Source organism: Macrobrachium rosenbergii, chromosome 12 (assembly GCF_040412425.1).
Source record: "Macrobrachium rosenbergii isolate ZJJX-2024 chromosome 12, ASM4041242v1, whole genome shotgun sequence".
Lineage (NCBI taxonomy): Eukaryota > Metazoa > Arthropoda > Malacostraca > Decapoda > Palaemonidae > Macrobrachium > Macrobrachium rosenbergii.
In genome coordinates, this window is record NC_089752.1 from 3,493,001 (window position 1) to 3,519,537 (window position 26,537).

General features: G+C 34.2%; 1 long non-coding RNA gene across 2 annotated transcripts in view; it reads right to left on the minus strand.

The window, feature by feature from the left end:
- LOC136844196 (uncharacterized) overlaps positions 1–26,537 on the minus strand; it is a 430,674-nt gene that overhangs the window by 183,435 nt on the left and 220,702 nt on the right. The window contains exons 1-2 of one of the 2 annotated variants that reach the window (XR_010854756.1): positions 17,358–17,521; positions 3,544–3,632 (exon numbers count right to left, since the gene is read on the minus strand). This is a non-coding gene — a long non-coding RNA (uncharacterized lncRNA). Of the gene's footprint in view, positions 1–3,543; positions 3,633–17,357; positions 17,522–26,537 lie in introns of those variants that run through there. The other variant, XR_010854757.1, reaches the window with a different exon arrangement.

A 26,537-nucleotide genomic window follows, 5' to 3' on the forward strand; every position in this document is an offset into this window, starting at 1 on the left:
GAGGTACTCATACATCTTCTATTCATATATTCCTGATATATAGGAATATGTATTCAGTTAATTTGTTAGTCATCCATATTTAAGGTCATGTTGATTTGGATAAAGTGCTAACGTTTGCCTTATTTCCTTTTTTGATAACGTCTCGATGTTAATATCAATATAATATTTTTACTCCCATTCCAACTAGTTATCAAATTAACTACGTCCTTTTCATTCTTGTGAGTATCATTGAGGCCAAGCTTAAAATCAGCTACATTTACTCCTATGTAATTTATGAATGCCGAACGTTCATTCTTTCGTCTCTGTATGATAGCGCTTTTACTTAGAACCCCCTTTCAATTTTCCTTTCGCGTAAACACTTTCAAACCCCTTCTCTAATTATTACAGCTTACCTTCGCTCTCAGTTTTAAACAGTTTATCATTTATGAATATCAATTCCTCCAAAGCCCCTCCTCGGGCCCTTTTTCTTGCCCAGTAAACTTGCACTGACATCTCTCGTCCTTTCCCTGGCCTCTTATCTTTGATAAGATTATCAAAATACTTTACAGAAAGGCTAGTGAAATATTTGAATAAATAATAGTAGTATTTGTAGCTTGGCTTATCACAGCTGAAATCCGGAGTGCTCCCAGTTAACGAACAATAGAAACAAAGATCATGCTCGCTTCAACATCGATTTCTCACACTGCCATGCTGCCAAAACTCAGTTGCATTTTCTTCCAAATCCTCTTATCTCCAGTCGGGAATATACTTCCTCCACTGCTACCAAGAGCTCATTCAACTTAAGGAATCCTCTCAGGACTGCCAAATCGTCAAGGAGGCGAGTCTTACAGCCACTTTAGCTCCTCCGAGAGGTTTTTCAGGCAATATTCACTTCTCTGCCTTCCTCCCTCTCAAGGAATAGAGGGATATGACACAGTTGCCAGATCAGTACCATCGGAAATTACCCCTTAACACAGAAACCCACTTAGCTACATTCGACAAGGACGTGAGGCAGAAAACACACCCCCAACATAGATGCAAATGCTTTTAGTCTTCTTTTTGTTCGCAAAGTTTCGTATCGTACCTTGCTGTTTTGGTTAAGAGAACAATATCTCAAACGGTTAAAAATTTAAATAATAAGTATTGTGGCGTTTAAAAATTCAGCAAATCCCTTCGGGTAAATACCGTGCATCATACAAACACAAACGTACATATCGTACACATCATTATACATATTACTATATACGTCGGTTTCCCTTTCGAAGGGTTTAAGGCTATAATGGTACAGCCCCGCTGTTTCTCAGCAAGGCCTTTTGGGTATGGTTTCAAACCCAACCCCCAGTATTCATGACCCATTTACACATTGGTACCCATTTGTGTGTGTGTGTGTGTGTGTGTGTGTGTGTGTGTGTAACCTCTCTGACCGCAGTTGGTATGTTGAAATGAGTTTGCTTGCCTCCCATTCTCCATCCTTGGTAACGGTCTGCCGCATTTGACTACCTAGTACCTATTGCAGGGCTAAGATATACACTCTGCACAATAGGCATTATGGTCCGAAGCAGCCTGCCTCTTCCTTGCCCATTATTCAAAACTCTCGATGGTGGGATAAATATACTAAAGTTCATACCATAAGGTGTGCGTATGTATATATATATATATATATATATATATATATATATATATATATATATATATATATATATATAAAAATATATAAGTATATTATTATATATATTATATATATATACAGTATATATATAAGGAAATTCATGCATACACTCACGTGTATGTAACAGACACACATATACATACATACATACATACACACACACACATATATATATACATATATATGTATATATATATATATATATATATATATATATATATATATATATATATATATATAATAGTATATATATATAAAGAAATTCATGCATACACTCACGCGTATGTAACTACTTTGCTCCTGTGTTATAACAAAATCCGGAAAGAGTTGAGAGAATTTAAAAATTTTTTTTCTTTATCGTTCTCATACTTATACTTTTGCCCGATAAAATGAAACTTTAATGTCTCGAGTTGCAGCAAACAACTGTGTTTCCTAGGCTGTCATAATTCCATTTTTATGAGAGAAGGAGAGTGGGGACAGGGAGTTTGCTAATCTAACGAGAGAGCAATTGTATCGAGATCAAAGCGAATGAAACAAAAGGGGACCAGAGAAGGAGTCAACCTGAAAAAAGCAAAATTTATATACAATGATTCCTTTCGTGGTACAACTCTGAGTTGCAGCTGAATTCACTTAGCCGAGAGCAGAGTTGAGTGAGGCATGAGCTCGTCCAAAACCTAGTTCACTAGAACGTTTTGTGTTTATCATTTTCCCTCCCCGCTCATATCCCTGCTACATCAACCTCCTTCCCTTCCCTTTCCTCTGTTCACCACCATCAGGAAATCCTGTTTCTGTTCCAGAGACCCCAAAATAAAGGGCACTTAGAATTGGTGGATTTAATCTTTTTTCTTACCTCTTAAAAAAGACTGCAAGTCCTTATAGTTCTTTTATCGTTTGCATAGGATTCAAAGAGTGTTGTTAATTTTGTAATGGAAGATTAGACAATGCCGCCCCATCTCTCCTTTTCTAACAGAGAGAGAGAGAGAGAGAGAGAGAGAGAGAGAGAGAGAGAGAGAGAACATATCGCGGTAAGGTTATGATAAGAATGCTGAAAGGTCATTATAAAACTGATAAGAAAATATTTAAAAAACTAAGAGAGGGAATTTATGTATCGAATAAGGGGTCATGGATGTGAAAGTAGCCCTGCAATAAGAACGATGGAAGGGTTACAAATAAGGTTTAATTGTGCATAGAAATTTTAATCCAATATCTAATTTAGTTTGTTGAGGGTTACCAGATTTTTGCGCTATTTACGAAGATTTATGAAAAGATACCCGACAAAAATATTTATATATAAATATATGAATTTTGAGTGTCTGAACTAAATAACAACGTTAATATCGCTGAGGGCCTAACGCTAACTAATTATTGTAACCAAGGAAGCTGGAGTGGGAACCCGATTCCCGTGTAAGTGAGCTCGAAACTACGTACTCCAAAAGATATCTCCATTTGTTTCTTAGGGGATATTTGGTCTTAGGAACTACTGTACAGCGCATCCAAAAGGTGAGGAAGGCAGGAGGGTAAATTTCATAGGACAGATGCAAGCAAATAGTTGCATGTATGGTACATACATACATACATATATATATATATATATATATATATATATATATATATATATATATATATATATATATATATATATATATATATATAATATATATATATATATATATATATATATATATATATTATTCTCAAACTACACACATTACATACAAACAACACACACACATATATATATATATATATATATATATATATATATATATATATATATATATATATATATATATATATATAGTGTGTGTGTGTATAAACTTGATCTTTTCAGTCTTACTGAGCATTAACACTGAATATGCAGTATTTTTGAAACACTTAATATGAGAATTACTAACCGGCATTAAGCTGTTACATTTTTTTTTCACAGCTGGCGATCCGTTTAAAATTCCTAGAACCATTCTTCTTTCTTCCAAGGCTGATACGTCTGTAAAAAAAAAAAAAGTGAAGGGTAATTTAACTGGGGTCAGATCAATTAGCAATGAAATGCAAAACAAAACAAAATGAGAGCGTGGATATAAAGGCTCATAAGCAAAAACTTAATCATTCAGTTGCTATTTAAAAGACCATGGTGAAAAAGAAAGCATTCAGAAATAACATCAATTTTTTTTTGTTTCTTTACAATTCTTTTCTTCGATATATTCAGCTGTGATTACACATAATTCCTTCTTCTCGATCTAGCTTTCGTTCTCGTTTATTTTCAGGCACTGATATATAGTATTTTTTTTAACTATTGCAGGGATGTACGTACGTGTCGTGTGTCTGGACTTTGTAGGCAAAGAATAGCGTACGCCCAGCCCAGTTAAAGGAGAGAGGAAGAAACGATGAGCAGAAATGTATGTAGGCAAAGTAATCCCAGGTAATTTGTGAATATATTACGTACCAAAATGAGCTAATTTCCTTTTCCTCATCGCCGACAAAGTTACGTCTATCTGGAATTGTTTGCTAGTTTACCCCTTGCAGCTACAACTGCTGTTATTGCTACTATTTACTAACATTATCAATAACAGCAGTTGTAACTGTTGCTGTTATTGCTACCATTACTAACATTATTTTGGTATCGTCCTCGGCTAGCACTCTGCTGGGCACGCGTTCGATTCTCCGACCGGCCAATGAAGAATTAGAGAAATTTACTTCTGGTCATAGAAATTAATATCTCGTTATAATGTGGTTCGGATTCTACAATAAGCTGTAGGTCCCATTGCTAGGTGACCAATTGGTTCTTAGCCATAAAATAAATCTACTCCTTCGGGCCAGCATTAGAAGAGCTGTTAATCAGCTCAGTGGTCTGGTTAAACTAAGGTATACTTAACTAACATTATCAGTTAATTGGTTTTCCAATAATTTTTATCATTATTAATTAACTCCCTAGTGTGAGTCCCTCGTCATTACGTCAGTTTTCCCTCTTCCTATTCCTCTCCATTTATCTTTGTCGTTTACCCTTGCATTTTGTCTCTCTCAGACCAATGTGTTTGTAGATCCTTCCTGACCTGCCTAAATAATGTATCTTTAAGTTTGCCTGCGCTGCATAGTAAATGGAATGGGTCTCGAATATTTCTCTTGAAGTAAAGTAACCCTTTCCTCGAAATGAAACTCGCCTTTGCTAGTAGCATGAAGCATGAATATTTAATCATTCGTTCTATTAAGCAAGCGTTGCAAAATGTATTATCAAGCCTTTTTCAACATTACTTCGTCTAAAATTACTGCGAATTGGACTTGATATGTTAAATGTGACTTTTACGATTTCTCAAGTAATTTAATCGCTAACAATGGCATGGATCATTCCTTTTTGCATGATATCAAATTCAAATTCATTTCGTAATAGGATTTATGAAATTAATGTTGTCTCGCTTTCAAGTAAAATGACGGTCTCTTATCAAACTGAAAAATGATATTTCACTACATTCCTTTTACGAAAATGTCATGCTTCCGAAGTAATTTTCTTATTTCTAAAGAACAACGGGTGCGTCATGTTGAATTCCTACCTTTAATTGTTACCTTATTGCCCAAAGATCTCCGTAACCATTCGAAAGGAGCTTTTCTTCATAATTACTGAGTCATCCGATAACGATTTTTAGTTTTCTGTGAAAGAAAACTATTGCGCCGGCTTTTTCTGTCCGTCTGCACTTTTTTCTTCCTGGCACTTTTTCTGTCGCCACATTTTTCTGTCCGTGCTTTTTCTGTCCGCCCTCGGATCTTAAAAACTACTGAGACTAGAAGGCTGCAAATTGGTATGTTGATCATCCACCTCCAATCATCAAACATATATTTCAACCCTCTAGCCTCAGTAGTTTGTATTTTATTTAAGGTTAAAGTTAGCCATAATCGTGCTTCTGGCAACAATATAGGATAGGCCATCATCGGGCCATGGTTAAAGTGTCATGGGTCGCGGCTCATACAGCATTATACTAAGACCACCGAAAGACAGATCTATTTTCGGTGCCTTGATTGTACGTTGTAGCGGCTATACAGAAAACTCAATTGCGCGGAAGAAAATTCGGAGCTTTTTTACTTGTTTTTCTTTAAAACTATCAAGAGATTTACGTTGAAGACTGCTGATGTTGAATATTGCAACTTTACATGCATCATTGAACAGCCGTAACAGATCACCAGATCTCAAATATAATTGGCTAGGAAAGGATTTGTGGACAGACAATCCCCGCAAATGTGGTTGTCTTTCTTCACAGTTTACTTTTCAAAATTGAGAGTTCTAACTTTAATCGTTTCATTTTGTTTATTTCAATTCTTTTCTCCTCACTCTTAGTAGTGTTATTGCTAATATTCAATTTACCTGTTTTCTTTCTTTTGCTTCATCTCATCTCTATTATTTTTATTTTCGTTTAAACATTAGAACTTGAAATAGAGTTGACAGATATGATAATACGATCTGTGTGAGGATTTTATATTTGTAAGTAAAAGATACAGTAATAAACACAATTAAAACAATGACTTTCACAGAAGATGAGATGTCCACACATCATTTTTTTAACCTTAATTTAAGATAATGCGAATTTATTCAGAACTTTTAAAGTTATAGCATTCTAAAATACAAAACTGCTAATCAAACAACAATTTTAAAGTAACAGTCATATCACAGTTATATTACGGTTATCTGTATATTAGAAACAAATTATATATACATACACAAAACGCACACACACATATACTGTACATATATAATATATATATATATATATATATATATATATATATATATATATATATATATATATATATATACAGTATATATATATATATATATATATATATATATATATATATATATATATATATATATATATATATATATATATCTCTGAGCCTCGATGGCTTGGTTGGTAAGTGGCAAACACAGACTTCATAGAAGCCTGTAAGCAGGTTCAATCCGCAGCCGACCAGTCAGAGGCGGAAACTTTATCCCGTGTAGATATCCTGGGATTACGTATGTAATCAACGGATAGGTTTTGAAAGCAAATGGATGTTACAGACTAATACACACATAAACAAAGCCACCCAACATCTTCTAAAAACATAACAGACACCTCACGTCTCGAACTGTCGGACTACCCGCCCAGTTCTCTCGTATGCTGGGAGAAAGGAGCGGGGTTTTCGGTAATGCATGTAGGCTACACGTTCGGTACCGGGGTCTAAGCGATGTCAGGCAGGGCAGCCGGTCGAGGTTACAGGCCTACCCCACCGCCAAATCAAAGTCCTTCAAAGAAGGCACCGTGCTTACCCCATATAAAAATGGTATAAAAGCACGTTAAAACGAAGAAGATATATATATATATATATACAAAGTGTGTGTGTGTGCGTAAAGCAGGCGTGTCTGTATACAGGCTTGGGTATCCTTATTGTGTGGCAATAACGCCCTCGCGTCGTTAGAGTGACACCAGATAACTCACATTCAGTCAATCGTTATTTGGTAAGTTTTCACCTTCCATCTTAAGCTGGAAAACGTATTTCTTAATATCGGTATGCAATGTCCACAAGACATTTTATCGAATTATGAAGTGTTGAACGTTGGTCTTTACCTGACCTTTAATGTGTTCCCAGCGGTGGCAATCTCACTTATCATTATGACCCAGAAAAGTCTTCATTTGTTTACATGTCCAAAACATTAACCCCCACCCCCTACCCCCATCTCCCTAAACTCTGTTTGTCTTTCCCCCCTTTCAGAAAATGCGCATTCCGGTCTGTTTTCTTTTATACCTTTGTTACATGTTTTCCATAACTTGTAAAAGTTTTGCATAAGGCTTGTAAGCAGTACAGTTCCACAATTGAATTCCTTTGCCAATAGCGCGAATATTTTGTCCACATTTCATTTATGAAATGGTTCCAGCATTAGGTGGTACTTTTCTTCCAAAATCATCAAGAAAACATGCCACATACCATTTGTTTTGAAATATATTTTAGAGAGACTGCATGCACTTCAGGCTCTGACGTGCAAGAGAATTTCTCTTTGTATGACAATTTTCTTCGGATTCTTCATCACTTTGGATAACTGAGATCAATTTAACTTACCCACTATCTCACCATCATCATAATGTTCTTCATAACGGGAAATCTCTCATACTAGTAATGAATTCAGATTTACTACTATTATCTAGTACTTGAAGCAAATCTTACATTTAGTATATTTGAATATTGACTGAACAGGCAATACTTGGGAGAAAAATGATCATGTAAAATAATATTTGAGTATTTAGAATTTCACATATTTTCTTGTCTTAATCCCTTAATATACAGCCGCGTTTCAGCTGTATTTGCACCCTAGCTTTAGCTGTATTCCCCACTCAGAGAGGTTCTGAATTCTCGACAAATATGTACAGCACGAAGCAGTAATCTCCGACGGTAACTCGTGAACTGAATGTTATCTTATAAATGAGAGGACCCGGTATGCAAAAGGTAAATGCACTGACTTGGGTAACAGCTTTGAACTGCATCTAAAATTATAGTCTCTGAGGGCTCTCCCAGGCAGATTGAAAGTAAACCTCAGACATGGTTGGTTGCTCTCATCACTTTGAAATAGCAAGGTCCTAATGGCAGATGGAAAGATGCAAATTTATACAGCACGACTGAAATAAACACTATTAAACACAAAGGAGTATGGCAAGAAACGGACAAAATTTTTTAGTTTGCTTCCAGTAATGTCTAATTCTTTTCGTAATAACCTGGGGGATGCGTTTCTAAACCAAGAGAGGTTGCCAATTTTCGCGAGATAGGAGAGTGTCTTTCGTTGTAAACGTGTGAATAAAAGCAAAATATTTGTGGGTGGCCGTAGGTGTCCCCAGTGGATAGTCAGGAATTAAACCGTTTAAACAAATTGCCTGTACCTAGTAATCAGCTTTCCTTTTACATTTCGAACTGAAAACAGCGGTCTGTCTCTTTTGATGGCTACCCTAGTGATTTTTGACATTGTATAATACATATCGTTGAATAGCTGCAAAATTCGTTTCCTATCACTGGAGAGTGGATTAGAGATGACTGAATCCAATAAATAAAGGGATTCATTTCTTCATCATCTCATATCGTTGTGGTATTATGATTATTCGTCCTCCACAACAATCAATTCTACAGCTGCTATTCATTTCTATTCTCTTCTACTCTTTTAAATCAACGAACTGTGTGCCTAATATATGTTAGTATTGGATGATTGATTTCCTGTAATTACTGAGTCCTTTTAAAGAAGAAAAACTTCAACGTGACTGATGATTACCAAATATGGAAACAATTGAAAATGATAATAATTGCTAATGAAAATAAGTTTCGCAGCATTCTGATATCATGATAAAAAAAGTATAGAATTAATGATAGCGATATCATATTCACGCGCTATAATGACATATTTGGTGAATTGAGATAAACGAATTTATCTGCACTATAAACTATTTATCAGTCATTTTGTCACTGGATCGAGTATTCCTTTTTCGCTATTAATATAAATTCGTTCAAATATATCTTGTTATGTAACCTTTCAAGATATCTCTCTCTCGTGCTGTAATGTCCACCCTTTTATTGGGGTAAACCCTTTAGTTAAAGGTCCCCCTTTCCTCTAAAGGCAAAACCGAAGCTTTATTCAATTTTCCCGTCAATATCCTGACACAAACAAGAACAACAGAAATATCAGGTTTCCGAGACACTCCCATCTGATATTTTTTTTTATCATATTTGGACCAACTTCTTGAAAAAATTGTGTTGAATTATATAGTTCTTTGAAGTTTTCCTTTATAGATATAAACAATTAACCAAACATATATATACATATATATATATATATATATATATATATATATATATATATATATATATATATATATATATATATATATATACAGTATGTGTATATAAAATTATACATAATATATATATTATGAATACGTACATAAAAGTTTTTGTTGCTTTGTTTTATTGTTTGTTTCACTCTGTGCCCCGAGAAGTGTTAATTACAAGAAAGCACTTGCCACTCTATCGTTTCTTTTCAAGCTTCTCAGTGGCTTCAGGTGAGTAAACAAATCCACTTTTATATTTTTGATTTTCCAATATATATATATATATATATATATATATATATATATATATATATATATATATATATATATATATATATATATATATATATATATATATAATCATATGACAAATATAAATTACATATATATAGTGCGTGTGTGTGTGTGTGTGTGCGAATCTTTTTTGTAAATGACTGAATAAAACTATTTCATTCCGGTCGTTACCATTTCATAACAGTCCATCACATTGAGATGACATGAGACCCCGTGCGAATAAAATGAAGAATCTTCAAATCCGGTTTATTTCGAAGTAAGAGCAACTAGTTAGAAACCAATATAAGCATAAGACTAACAGAGAGGCCAATGATGAACGTATTTATACGAGAAAGAATTTATGACTAGATGAGTATGCAAATCAAGAGGAATTATATCTATGTGGATTAAGGCGGTATCAGATATCATAGTAAAGAAGAATTAGTTGGCTGCAAGGTTCTTTTTCCATTAGCAGACCAAAATGAATCACTAATTGAATTTAACAATCAGGTAAATTATTGAGAATTTTCGTAAAAAAAAAAGTAGATAGATTTTCTATACGGATAATAAGGGAACCTATCATTGATCGATTCAATTTATGTGTTTTATCTATTAATTCATTTTCTTTTTTGCTGAAAAGTAATGGCAACAATTCTAACTATTTTTTATCAGTAATGTATATTACAAACTGAGAGAGAGAGAGAGAGAGAGAGAGAGAGAGAGAGAGAGAGAGAGGAATAAAAGTGACTAATAATCACAACATAAATATGATTCCTTTGGGACCTTCCTTCAATTAGGAAGTTATAGGAGTTTTGAGGGATTCGTTAATATCAAATGAGACTTATTTCATAAGACTTCTAGACGGTAGTAATCATCCACAGCGTCTCTTGGGTACTGTAGCAATTAGGATTCTGTAGGGGTCAAACAGATTAAAAAGAGATTACGTTTGCTTCACGGTTTTTGTAAAATACTTAAATGAGAAGTTGTAATAAAAAGATAATTCAACAAGCACCAGGTGTTGTTTTTGAAAGTGAAACGTCTGGTTATGGTAGTCACATCAATTGAATTCTTATTTCCACCTTTCTGGAATTACCTGTCTGTATGATTCATCCACGGCCTCATGTTCAGCTGGTTTTTTTTTTTTTTTTTGGGGTGGGACTGAGAAAGAGAAATCAACGGAATGCATCAATTCTTCACAAGATCTGTTCTAAGACACGGAGCCCAACAGCCTAATTCCGCTCTTTCCAAAAACATATATCTGTCTTAGTTTATGATAGACTATTGCCAAAAGAGGTAAGTCCAATAAAAGATGACTAAAGCTTGAAGAGGAAGGCTGACTAAGAAATAATACCATTAGTGAAATTATGAAAGTTGAATATGTAGGTGAGAAGGTGATGACAAGGAGATGGAGGTGGCTGGGGCACGTCCTTCGCGCAACCAGCCAGAGACAGGAGGTGATAATGTCAGGTGGGCTCCTGTGGGCACCAGAAGAGTTGGAGCTTCAATAAGAGCTGTAAGGAAGGAGCCTGGCGATAAATGGAGATTTATGGAAGATAAAACACCGGAGAAAATTTAGTGGCGGAGGCCATTGTATCACAGTCTCGATACTATATATATATATATATATATATATATATATATATATATATATATATATATATATATATATATATATATATATATATATATATATATACATATACATACAAATACATATATGTATATAAATATATATACATATATATATATATATATATATATATATATATATATATATATATATATATATATATATAATATATATACACTGTATGATGTGCGTTTCTAGGCGCGTATGGGCGTGTGTTTGGTTCTAGATTTGTTTCGGTAATGACGTCATCATCCATTCTATAAAATTTTCTGAATTAGAAGAAAAGAAAATTTTTCGTCACTCATGTGTTCGAGGCCGGTCCAGCTGTCTCTCAAAGAGTATATAACATTCGCGGAACGTCCTACTCTCTGTCGCACACAGCTTCCTTTATGATCTTGTTTGCCACCTTTAAAAACACATTTCTCCAGAAACGCTTTTCTCTCTTTCTTTCTTTAACCGGTCGTGAATAATACCCATTGCTACGTTGTTGTTTTTCTCTCTTGCAATATCGCTTCGATTTTCAATTTCCTATTATGGCTTTTATGACCTGCTGTTTGGTACGCTTAGTAGTTTTGCAGGTGTAATATAAACAACCCCACTTGAAAACCTCCTGTGTCAGTTAGTCCAGGATCAGCTGAAACAGACACCCACAGGAATTCCCCCAAAATTAGTGAATGTTATCTAGAAGAAGGGCCTTTATCAAAAACGAAAGGAAACCCTAGGAAAAAGGGTAAATGTGCGTAAACTTGATAAAAATCTAATTTCTACACACACACACATATTTACATATACAGTATATGTGTACGTATATACATATACACATACACACTCACATATATACATATATATATATATAGATATACTGTATATGTATATATGTAATAGCAACCCCGTTAATTCTATAAAGTGAAATAACATTAAAACGAAATGATTACTGGATTATGATACGATGTGTTATCTCTTAGTGGGTTAAAATTCAAACGAGGCAGAGCAATGCTCAGTTACGTACAATAATTCCTTTGTAATTAAATCTTTTTAGGTAAATGATGATTGTCAGATAATAATTATTTCAGATGTTTAAATATTTTCTAAGTAGTGTTCTCGGTGGCACTGCTAACATTTATGGTTAAGTGTTGATTTAATTTTAATTTCTCAGATGTGAATCTTTTGTGCTTTAGATGTGCATCAAATGGTTCACACTGATTTATGATACACTAGAATTTTTTATACTCTTGATAATATTGCATAACCTTTTCTGCAATGCAGATAAATAAAAAAAATACAGTATTTAAAAGACAGCAGATACTTAGAGAAGTGTGAGAAAAAGACACCCAATCAAAAATAATTTTCAATGCAGGGCTACATCCGGATAAAAATCTGAATTCGAGTTGTGCTTTATAAGAATTCGAACGCATGTTAAAACAGAAATTGTACAGCTGCGACCTAAAATCTGGACACGTGAAAAGTTTTGCAAAAATAAAAGGAAAAGATTGGAATTTTACGAAAAGCGAAAAGATATTATTTCAGTGGGTGTCTCTCTATTTTCCCTCTGTCACTCACACACACACACACACACACACGCACAAACACACACACACACACAAACAAGCGCCGTCTGCGTTGCTGAGGACGTAGCACAATGAACTGGGATACAGATTTTGATGACACGTTTTCATCTGATTTATTATACTATTTTTATTCAAACTTCTTATATGAATAGTGTTTTTCTTTTAATTTTTTCCCTAAGTAAATCATGGTTTTGCTTTTGTTTATAAGCTCTTATCTGAGTAGAATTCTGATCTCCTTGTGCATGAAATAAGCAGAGAGAGAGAGAGAGAGAGAGAGAGAGAGAGAGAGAAATAAAAAGGACGGAAACCTTAATCTTTAATCTTTAAATTTAATCTTCTCTGACAAGAATAAGTGAACGGGAGAAATGAAGATAATAATTCACTTCAAATAAAACGCCATACATACCTATATGTTAAATTTTAACAGTGTAATACCTGGAGAAGAGAAACCTCTTCTTTTAACATTAATTTGTGAATGAGGACGTTTGTCTGCTTCCTTACGTATGCCTTTAATAACTGTTGATTCATTTCTAGATGGAGTAAGTAAAAAAAAAAAACTCCTTCATCCTTTGATTTGATTTCTTGGGAGAACGATCGCCAGCAAAGTAGATTTCTTTTAATCTGAAACGCAATATCTTTGAAATCCACTTTTTACCATTTTTACGTATCTCATTCCCTCCCGAATTCATAAAGTCATCAGCATTTCTTTTATTTCCTCCCCTCCTTCTTTTCGCATATCCTTTCAGATCCCCTTTCTTATTTTGTTCCCCTCTACCGTTTCTATGACTTTTTAAGTATTAATGACTGAATCGTAATTCACTAGAATTTCTGAGAGCATCAACTGATAATTAGCGGACATGTGAAGGTGATTGCACTATAATTTTTTTTATCATTTGGAAATTAGCTATTACAGCTTTTATTACTTTAAGGGGCACGGAGTGTGGTGATTATTTGCCAGATTCGTTAAAGACAAGCATTAATTTTAGCCGTAGAGTGATACAGTAATTACAGCAACACAGAAACAAATAAAGAAATATAACAGCCAGATATTATATGATATTAGACATTATTAGCTAGCCCATGAAAATTATTTTTTTTTAAATTAAATGTTATAACCATGTTACCTGTAAACGAAATGAATAAAAAAGTTCATATTTTGAAAATCGTTTGATTCGCGAATGAGTGTTCACATGAACCAGAATAAGTAGTAATTTGGGGGTGCTTACTTTTAATTTATTTATCAAGAGGGAGTAACAGTTTTTAGTTTTCTGTAAAAGAAAACTATTGTGCCGGTTTTGTTTGCCGTCCGCACTTTTTCTGTCGGCACTTTTTCTGTCCGCCCTCAGATCGTAAAAACTACTGAGGCTAGAGGGCTGCAAATTGGTATGTAGATCATCCACCCTCTAATCATCAAACATACCAGATTGCAGCCCTCTAGCCTCCTCAGTAGTTTTTATTTCACTTAAGGTTAAAGTTAGCCATAATCCTGCTTCTGGCAACAATATAGGATAGGCCACCACCAGGCCGTGGTTAAAGTTTCATGGGACGCGGCTCATACAGTATTATACCGTGACCACCGAAAGATAAATCTATTTACGGTGGCCTTGATTATACGCTGTAGCGGCTGTACAGAAAACTCGATTGCGACGAAGAAACTTCGGCGCATTTTTTACTTGTTTCTTGTTAAATACACGCCTAAGGTTACATTTTAAAGAAATGTGAAAGGAAAATATCGCATAATTCTCGAAATGTTTATGATGTCAAAATACTGGATGGTAATATACGCGGAACACCATTCAACGAAAACTAGGGCAAAGCGATGTCTCGATAATGAATCACCACATACGAATTAAAAAAAAAGATAAAGTGAAAAATAAATGCAAATATATCAGATGACTGAACTGTTTTCAACACATTATGTTCGTAACCCAAATAAAGTAATTATTTTATCTTACTATGACAAACAATTAATCGGCAGTAATTTTTAACAACTCTTAAAGTGCAGAGATAGACATTCACCAGTGGTGAAAAAGAAAAAGTGAAGACATAAGGTTGTTTTCCTCAATCTTTGAATACAGTTATGCCTATTTACTAATCCTTCTCATATCTTCGTATATTTATGTCAATTCCATCTATACTGTCAAGCTGAATTAAAGAAATATAGTGATATGAAAAAATAGAATTGGCATAAAAGAATGAAAAGATTCTGAAAATGATAACGAGAAACAAAATGGCATCCATACAAGCAGACAAAAATACGTAATGTCATGAAGGAGGACGGGAGGAGGGCTGGGAGAGAAATTACTTCTTGTTTTTGTCGACAAAGCGACCGCAGTTTATACCATTAAATAACGTTTCCCTCTGGACGACAACACATTTGATATTCATGGGATGAATCGATGGGAAACACCCACGTTAATCTCCGTAGAGGAAAAGGGGAAAAGTGATGAAAGGCTCTGTGGAAAATGTAAGATCTTTCAGCCCTTTTTTTTTTCTTTCTTATTTTGGTGCGGTCAGTCGAAATGGGCACCAGCTGATTGATGCAGCGTTTGCCTCACGTTTATTAGGCTATTAGTTTGCTCTAGGCCTACTGCAGTAGTCACCAGTCCACCCGGCGGGGCAAAGAAAAAGGGCGATGGGGTAGGAACAACATCCCAGGTTGATTGACTGATTTGTGGCTATTAAAACGGCGTCAAAACAAGATCATCCCAAAACACTTGTTGAAAAACCGAGAGGCTTTACCTTTGTCCCAACCTTCTTTGAAAGGAGGAAGGGCGTGTTGTGAACACACACACACACACACACACACACACACACACACACACACACACACACACATATATATATATATATATATATATATATATATATATATATATATATATATGTTATATATGTATACATACAAAAATAGTTGCATTACAGGGTGGTTGATTTTCGAATTTGCTAGCAAAGGCTGTGTGGTTGAAATTTATGAGAAATAAACACTTTCACGCACTCTAGAGTTTGAAGTCTTCTGCATTTTCCTTTTGAAAATGAGACATATTTGTCTGCATATATTTTAAATAAAATTTTCGAAACGATATGACGGTTACCAAGCCACCCAAATATTGCTTGAATTCATATGTCAATGACCCTTTTGGAGCGATGGGTTGTAAGTCCGCCGCTCATTTTCGATTGATGGGATGTGCTGGATACCGAAAGACTGACTGTGATTTACGCGTCTTGCTTTACTCTGAATGCCGTCGAAAGCGTTTTGGTCCCAAAAACCTCTATATTTTGCCATCGAGAGGGTTGGCAATACTGTAGGCCAACCAAAGAGAGTGGTGATCTTGCCAAGAGTGAGACTTCGGGCGGAGATAGTGAAGCAACCGTCGTGCTCAGTCTTGTAAACGAACGACGCCGGAAGAGGCCTGCAAAGTCATATTTTTCTATTGTAAGGCCTTGGAACGATACTTAGAGATAAATTTTAGATAAGGACTACCATCAGAAAGTTATTTTGACTTATTTGGAATAAAACTGTCCTTAAAAGAACGACAAAATAGCAATTCCTGCCGAATCAGTAAGCATAGGTCTAGCGTGTGCTTGGCCAAGATTCTTTTCTTTGTTGTTACTATGTACAAAGGGATGATGATTCGACAAATTTTACTGTAGAGTAATTATTTTTATGTGTTCGGAATTCAGTCTTACTTAGAACAGGGTGTAAATGATATAGCATCTTACTAAACGAGTAACTTGAAAGCATAGATGTAGCCTAGGCTATCAAACTTCATATTCTTGCTGTTCACAAACCTGTGTGACATACCATTTGATGTAAACAAATTAAACTATAATTTGTCACCCATATGAAAAATACAACCATTTTTACCCTAAATCGAATAATGTAAGGAGTTTGCTACGTGAGTTTACGTCTTCCTGAAATACTCTCATCAAGTGTGACGTTGGGACTTCGTTGAGAAACGTGATAACTTGCATTTTGTTAAACAATTCTGACGCTGCCTTTATCTGCCTAAAACTGAAACATTGATGGCATAAACAATATCCTACAGGCCTCTGGTGCAAATAATTCTTAATAACTGACAAAATGCAGCCGGTGCAGTAACATGGTAACTCATTTAAAAGAAGAGACTTGCTGACACAACCGATAACCTACAGGCCTAGGCCTAGGCCTAGTTACTACTAAGCAAATTTAATCATAAGCAAAAATCTTTTATTGCTTTATATCATGTGGCATATATAAGATTAATGACGTTCTAATTTCAAAATTGAAATAGCCTCTGCTCTTACGTGCCACAGTAATAAGCTGAAAATATGAAATGCTAACACAGAAAGTGTATCTACAGCTTTCATGGCGTCTGTCGTGCTCACACAAAATTTTGGGTAAATAAAGTTCCCTACGCTTTGCTTACCTGCGAAATGTTACTCCATTTGCTCTAGAAGAATTCCTATCTACATTTCTGCAGTTAGAAGCTGCGCAATGTAACGATATGAAGGTAATGAAGGAAAAATATCGCAGGATACACTACCACTTGCTCAACTTCCGTGGTTCCGGGGTGTAACTATGGAGATGTCCGCGTTACTACGCGAGACAGTGTTGCCACAATTCGACACTCGCTGGCTCCTTCACAGAAGACAGGACTACCGACCAGAGTCCCTCCCTCCTCCCAATATAGGTAAATGAATCACATAATATAAGAAAACAATATATTTGACCACTGAGTAGGAGGTGGCGAGTGTGGCGCGTAAACAACCAGAATTTATTGGTTCTTTATTCAGTCATTATTATAAAATGTATGTGTATATATATATATATATATATATATATATATATATATATATATATATATATATATATATATATATATATATATATATGCAAATGACAAAGAATATAGGTCAATGAATCACATAATATAAGAAAACAATATATATGACCACAATAAACCCCTAAAAGAATGTGGATTTTTTTCCACCTCTCGTCACGGGACTGCAAGCAGCATCGCCCTGGTGGCGGTTCACCAAACTAACAAAGTAGTAAATATATATGGATAACTTCTCCGGTTATTATTGACACTACGAAGCAAACGCGCGTTTATCTTGGAAAGGTTGGCGCCCTTGGAAACCTTACACAATAAAATTCAATTATAAAAGTGCAATGAGTTCTAAGAGTCTGTTTGAATTACTTAATTAGTTTCTTAGGAAGTTATTATTACTATTGGATGTACATTCACTTAATAAAACTCTCATTTACATCTCTACAAAAAAAAAAAACACTACTTGATATTACTCAGTCCTAGCATAAGAGAATGTTTTTCCTTTAAAAGAGCATACTTTTAGTTTTCTGTAAAAGAAAACCTATTGTGCTGGCTTTGTCTGTCCGTCCGCACTTTTTCTGTCCGCAGTTTTTTCTCTCCGCACTTTCCCTGTCCGCACTTTTTTCTCTCCGCACTTTTTCTGTCCGCCCTCAGCTCATAAAAAACTACTGAAGCTAGAGGGCTGCAAATCAGTATGTTGATCATCCACCCTCAATCATCAAACCTACCAAACTGGAGCCCTCTGACTCAGTATTTTTATTTTATTTGCTGTTTAAAGCGGTCATAATCGTGCTTCTAGCAATGATATATTATAGACCATCACCAGGCCGTGGTTAAAGCTTCATGGGCCGCGGTTCAGACAGCATTATACTGAGACCACCGAAAGATACATCTATTTTCGGTGGCCTTGATATAAGCTGTATCAGCTGTACAGAAAACTCGATTGCGCCAAAGAAAATTAGAAACATTTTTTACTTGTTTTTTTTTTTTATTTGGGAAGAAAAATGTTCTTCAGGTAATAGATCAAACGTTCCTGAAGGAAATAATTCAGGGTAAATCTGCGGTACCTGGCGCGTCATGTACTTTTTAAACTCTCTTTCTCTCTCAGAGATTGGAAGTTTGCTTTCAATCTATAGCTTGTTTGAATTCAAAATATTTCACACGACCAACACCAAATGAATGCCTACGCCATCTGATAAAGATAAATGATACCCTTTCACACAGCAAATTAAACTATTACCCCTGGAATGAAGGTAATTAGCGACTAATTTGATTGGAACTAAATTAATCAGAATACCCGAAAGATTAATTGAATGGCTTAGACGCTCATTTCATGCTGCGTGCGTAGCTGATTCATCAGACCATTCAATCAGAGTGACATGCAGTTTTCGATGCAGGTTTTCGCAGGGAGGAAATTAGGCGTCTGAGTGGGCTCTCGTGCGTGCCTTCGCGGAGGAATTTTGCGCGAACAGATACCTAGGACAAACACAGCTGTTAATCAGCTCAGTGGTCTGGTAAAACTAAGGTATACTTAACTTTAACTTCCTTTATGTTGGGTATTTATCATAGTGAAAAACGCACTCTTAAGCTTATGTAAATAGAGAAGTTGGTAATATCTTCCTCGTTGGACGGGTCGGTATCGTTCTCGGTTAGTACTCTGCTGGGCCCGCGTTCGATTCTCCGGCCGGCCAACAAAGAATTAGAGGAATTTATTTCTGGTGTTAGGAATTCATTTCTCGGTATAATGTGGTTCGGATTCCCCAATAAGCTGTAGATCCCGTTGCTAGGTAACCAATTGGTTCTTAGTCTACTCAGCCTAATCCTTCGGGCCAGCCCTAGGAGAGCTGTTAAACAGCTCAGTGGTCTGGTTAAACTAAGGTATACTTAACTTAATCCTTCAACAACTCCTTGAGGAATAATACTAGCAGTAGAAGGCCTGACTAATAATGATATAAATTTCATCTTATATCTCAAGGTTTTTATCCTTATGATTTAGTTTATGAATGGACGGCAGGAAGCAAGCAATTCAATTCTAATTTGTACCCATTAGCTTCTTGAGTGACAGCCAAAGGCATTACTGCAAGGAATTTACAGACATGAGACCATTCTCACACAAACTTCTTTTTCACAGTAAAATTTTAAAAGTTAAATCTTAATGTTTTCCCTTCTCAGCTGAGGGATTTTTGTTAGCAGCTAAACCTATTTTAATTAGATTTTCACTGGATATGTATATGATGAAAGATTTACCTAAATTGTATTCTAATGCTTTCCTTAAAATCATTTAAAAAGCTGATCCTCATTTTTTTCATATATGTATATATATATATATATATATATATATATATATATATATATATATATATATATATATATATGTGTGTGTGTGTATATATAATGTATGTGTGTGTGTGTGTATGTGTGTGTGTACACTGCACGCGAGCGTGTGTAAAGTATATACAAATATATATATTCATAACATATGCATATAAATAAGCGTTCCTTAAAATACTTTCTCTCATCTTCAAATCTGAAGTCTTTGTTGACATATATATATATATATATATATATATATATATATATATATATATATATATATATATATATATATATATATATATATATATACATTTATATATGTAAGTATATACAGTGTATATATATCAATAACAATATATATATACATATATATATATATATATATATATATATATAATATATATATATATATATATATATAATATATATATATATATATATATATATATATATATATATATATATATATATATATATATACGATTTTTAAATTACTTTCTCTCCACTCCAGATCACAGTCTTCGCTGATTACTCTTTTCGTCATTATCCATTATTCTTCAGATACATTTAAAGAATAAACAGCTTCAATTACAAGAACTGATTCTTACATCATCACACACACACACACACACACACAGATAGAGAGAGAGAGTTTGTTCCACTTTAATGAGATCAACCAAACACAGCACAAGACCTATTATTAGTTATATCTATCAACTTACGTACAAGCCAGCTTATTTCTGAAGAATAATATCATTAGCTCATTACTGACATTCCCCAGCTCCAGATTATTAAAGCAAATGTGTTCATAAGTGATAATACTGAAGTATATTGGAGCTATATTTTGAAGGGAAAGAGCATTATGCGAATTCAAAGATAACAAATACATAATAGATGACGAATCACCATGAATATCTAAACACCAGAATCTGGATTTAATCGTTTTCACATTCCATAACAGAACTGGAAAATGTTCTCGGTAGTTTCTTTTTGCTCCCGGAAAGGTTGCGAAGTAAACAGAGCACAACAGACGTGGAGCATTATTAAATTTCTTCATGTGTAACATAGCCAGAGGTATGGATATGTTAATTTTAAAGGCGACGTAGGACTGTGCGCTACTGCGAACAGGAGGTATCCATGAGTGGCAGTCAAAGTCAGTGATTTCTACTTTAAAAGTTGAGATTCCGGAAATGAGATCAAAGGATCGATTATTTGGCTTCTGAAGAGCAAAATGCAATATCTTATGGTTAATGTATATACATACATGTACATAAATATATACATATATATCTATATGCATATATATATATATATATATATATATATATATATATATATATATATATATATATATATAAAGCTACCAAGTTTTAAACCGTCGGGAACATGAGCATCTACAACCCCCTAAGTTGGAAAATGACCGAAATTGTCATTTTACGTTATCAGAGTTCCTGCAATGTTTCGATGCTTTTTGTTTTTGAGTTTAATAATCTTTCCTTCCTGCATGTCTTGGATGTCGAAAGGACTCCTCATTAATGAAGTTGGGTTGGTATCCCACGCAACTCAGGACAGAAATCGGTCTTAAATGAAATACAAAACATAGCCTCATGAAGTTTAACTATAAAAACAAATCGATCTTGAAGAATGGAATAAAAGGAAGAAATAAATATTCTTGAGGAGCCACGGCTATAAAAGTGAATGAAAAAGCGGTCCTTTTTAAGCTATCAGTTGAAGAGTGCACAGAAAAAAAAATATCGGCAATTATTGCGACTAGTCTCTGCCAAATATAAGAGGTGTATTAAGCGGACGGATTTGCGATTGTTCTTTTTAACAAAAGGGATTAATCAATGATTCATGTAAACCAATCATCAGGAACTCACTTCAAGCCGAGTATGCAGTCATTGTATCACACTGGTCAATCATAATGTTGTTTAATCTTATAATACTCTTCGAAATGAAATAAAGCTTGTCTGCTCATATTACCTTAGTGGCTTCCATTAATAGATAGCATTGGGACCCATTTTACCACGAACAATGAGCGGGTAGCATTATGCCATTATAGATATCACTGTATATTGCAGATTCTAGGAATGAATTACATCATTTGAAATGAAATAGGATTAACAATTAATTATCTAGAGAGAGAGAGAGAGAGAGAGAGAGAGAGAGAGAGAGAGAGAGAGAGAGAGGAGGGTGGGGGGATTAAGATTAGTATTTCTCACTGTAATAGCATATTTTATCGAACGGCTATGCGATCAATGATTTTCATTAATAAATGTTTTTCGGGGTCTACAAGAATTCTTATATATCACAGAATGAGAACAATAATTGTAAGTGAGAAGATATTCGTCTCTAATTTGAGATTTGAAATGTCTAATTTTCTATTAAGTCTTTAGGACTATTTTCAGTGGTGTTACGGCTGTGCAATAAGTAAAGCCTTGAAACTATATTGCATTACATTAGAAATCATGTTCTTGCTACTCGATTGGAAAATCAAATTACGAAAAAGCAATACTTCCAAAACCCACACTGAAAGATATAACGTGTTTAGTGGTTACATTTGTGACCAATGTCTAAGCCCACTTACCACCTGTTCTTGCACTGATGTCTGACCTACATCATTCTGTCTTTCAGTAGACTGACAGTCTACTTATACTGAATATGATCCGGAACTTCAGCCTAAACGTGAAGTTTTGTGGCTCACTTGTTTGTTAATATTATAAGTACCACTGAAGAGAAACATCATTTGTCTTACAGAACTTCTAATACAAACGAGAAAATATATTTTCTAATGTATTCAAAATAAGATAAAGAATAAACCATAGGGGTTAAAGAAGAATAAAGCAATGTAAGATACGAAAACATAAATTAAAGTAATGAAATATTTCTAAAGTGGCAGAGAAAAATAAAGTCAACAGATAAAGGCCTGGATATCAATTACTGCAATGGAATCTATAAAGTGAAGCATAAAATAACATATTTTGTCCATGCATACATACATAAATACAAAATGTGATACGAGTGGAAGGAGGACAAAAAAAAAAACAGATTACATCTCCTAGTTGTTGACAAAACGACCATTGTTTATGTCATCAAATATCTGTTCTCTATGCAAGACAACATGTTTGATATTCATAGAGTGATTTGAAATGGAACGTCACCACGAATCTCCAGAGAGGACAAGGGAGGTAAAGGATGGTCAGGATTTTATTCATTATTTTCAAGGACAAGGACCTAGCAGAAGAACGGGAGGCTGAATGTTGTACGGTACTGCATCTCTGATATGTAGGCAAGTGTGTGTTTATATATATATATATATATATATATATATATATATATATATATATATATATATATATATATATACATATATATATATATATATACACACATATATATATATAATATATATCTATATATCCTTGTTTATACGTGGAGCTATAAATTACGCTTACCGAAAATTTCAAATGAATGTGAAATAAAGTTTTGTTTTTTAATAAGAGATATTCACTACAGACTACATGCATTCACCAATTTTTTTTTACTATACTGACAACGAAGTAAAAAAAAAAATGTCGGTAAGAGTTGAAAGATTGCTGTTAGCATGAGCGCATATTAGTGAAAATCTTGGTTCTTGCTTTCAGTGGTTTAAAGCATTCTTAGTTAATGTCCCTCTAAGCTCTTTCAAAGCTTTTGCACGAATATGAAAAGTCTAGGATTTATAACGTGGGAATAGAGGGGGAGAACGATTTCATAACATTTAGTACAGAAAGTACTGATTAGTAAAGAACGTATCGACTCAAGTTTTTCACGAACCTGCAGCCAACAGAAGGCCCAAAATAAACTGAAGAGGTACGACAAAAGAAAACATGCACAAAACCACAACATTTTCCTAACTTTTGTTTTTATTTTATATCTTTTTAAATGAAAACCCATCCCTTGACCTTAAAGATACCTCTCCATTTCTATGATCCACATAAAAGAGTTATGGCTGCTTATAGAATGGATTTCACAGAAGATTTAATATGCAAATCTCTAAGATATGGACTCAGAATCTTAGTCTAGCAATATATCAAATCCGCTGATGTTCTTTCTACTATAAGACCTCAACCATTCATCTTCCTTCCTTTGTGTACCTTCATGATGTAGGGCTGTCACGAAAAAAGGACTAGACCTCTGAAATGACATAACCAAACAAATGATGTTTATATAGTCGTTTTTTTATTTTAAATTGCATAGGGGAAAGGAGACCATACTTCTTGTTGTCTCTGATTAAGCTGGCTTTATGCCAGCACGGGCTGAGGGCGGGGCGCGGGGGGGGGGGGCCGAAGGACCATACTTGTTTATCCTAAAAACAAAAATTCTATAATCTTCACTTAAAACAGAGCATGTCCTCCGGAGTTGCAACCAGCAAATATACTTTTCATAAGAGCGACAAGTGTAATTAGACGTAAAACGAAAACTAAATAATAACGCAAAAGTCGCAAACAAACAGAGATAGCCTAAAATTTATGGCTTTGCCGTAGATAACCTAGAGATGACAGTTCAACAAATTGTCCACAAAGTACTGAAACATGTTGAAAAAACAGTGGGTGAAATGTCTCGAGATCGCCTTTCTACGAGGAATCCCAGGAACAATGTCCAATTATGGCTGTCTTCCGGCTACATTCATGATTGTTCTGTCGTAAAGTGTAATTGGTCCATTTCGAGCCGTGGGGAGTTCCATTAAAGATCGATTGCTTCGAGTTATTCTTTAAAAAGAATATGATTGGAGTGGAATCCATTACTACGTTCTCTATTTCATTCCTTATGAGTTTCACTACCTTAGATTTCTACGCTTAACGTTACCTGGAATTAGGAAACAGGTTTGCAAAGAATGTTTTCGTTTTCATTTTACGGAGGCTCTTGACGTATCGCATATAGTTATGGACTAAGCAATCCACTTCTTACACGTTTGGAACCTCCTATAGCGTTAGATTTAATTATGAACTGAAAGGGAGCAGGATATATCGACAGAACACAGCAACAACTAACACTAGTTAGTTGCTTTCAATCCACTGGCTCCCCATTCAAGTTCACATGAGCTTGCACGCAAATGTATATAACAAATATACTGATCACACCAATTTACTTAGGTACAGTATGCATTCACAAACAAATCTGATATTCTTTATTTGTGTTTTCAATATCTTTCCAGATATAGAGGACGCTTTCAATTTCACACCAGTATGATCATCTCTCTCTCTCTCTCTCTCTCTCTCTCTCTCTCTCTCTCTCTCTCTCTCTCTCTCTCTCTCCCTCTACCTTTGTCGACTGATGTTTTCATTTGAATACTATAGTAGTTGCTTTGCCTTAGGATTTTTGTTTTGTTTGATCCGTCTGATGATAAATACCAAAGTACCGTAGTTCCTAGTATAGACTGATGTGTAGGTGGCTATATGTCTTTGTTTTTGAATGTGAACTTTATCATAGAGCTTAAATAATGGCTTTGAAGTTAGACAAAAGAAAAAGTCATGAACCGCTGCAAACAGAATATTGTAAACTATTGTTTATTTTCTTCCCTAAGAACTCTCTATCCTTTGTGATCCTCTTATTCACTTTAGGTAATCTTTATTTGAGAAGCTTAAATGTCTCTTTCCAAGTGGCAGCATTTGAATGGAAGAGATTTCAATTCTCTCTGGAAATTCTTCTTGAATGAGCGTGTGCAATATGGAAAATACTTGTCATAACTTGCTTATTGTTTCATTTGCTTTCATCCATAAGATTAACAGTTACGTTAGGCGAAAATATTCAAAATGAAACGCAAGAAATCATTAGCTTTAGGTCACCGTTTCGATTCAAATGGTTTTAACTTAGGTGCATCCAAGTTTTTTTTTTAATCAAAGGGTTCCTCACTTTAAAATAATTAGATATCCTCTATAATCTGATTATCAAAACAATAGATTCAGATAACGTGAATAACTTTATGACCAGTGTGTTTCAGAATTAAATCCAAGAGTGACATCAGTCAGTTTATTCCTTTAACTAATATTAATTGCTTAAGCATGCAGTCAACTTTATTATGAGCAGTCTTGCAGTGAGAAAGACTGAATATTATTTAGACTGTGTTCATACATATGTATGTATGCTTGCATGCTTGCATATATATATATATATATATATATATATATATATATATATATATATGTATGTATATACATAATATATATATAGTACATGTGTATATAAATATATATATAGTACATATATATATATTTATATTTATATGTAATAAATAATATAAATATATATATATATATAATTATATTTATTATATGTGTGTATATATATACATATTATATATATATATATATATATATATATATATATATAGATATATATATATATATATGGATATATACATATATGGATATATATATATATACTGTATATATATATAAATATATATATATATATATA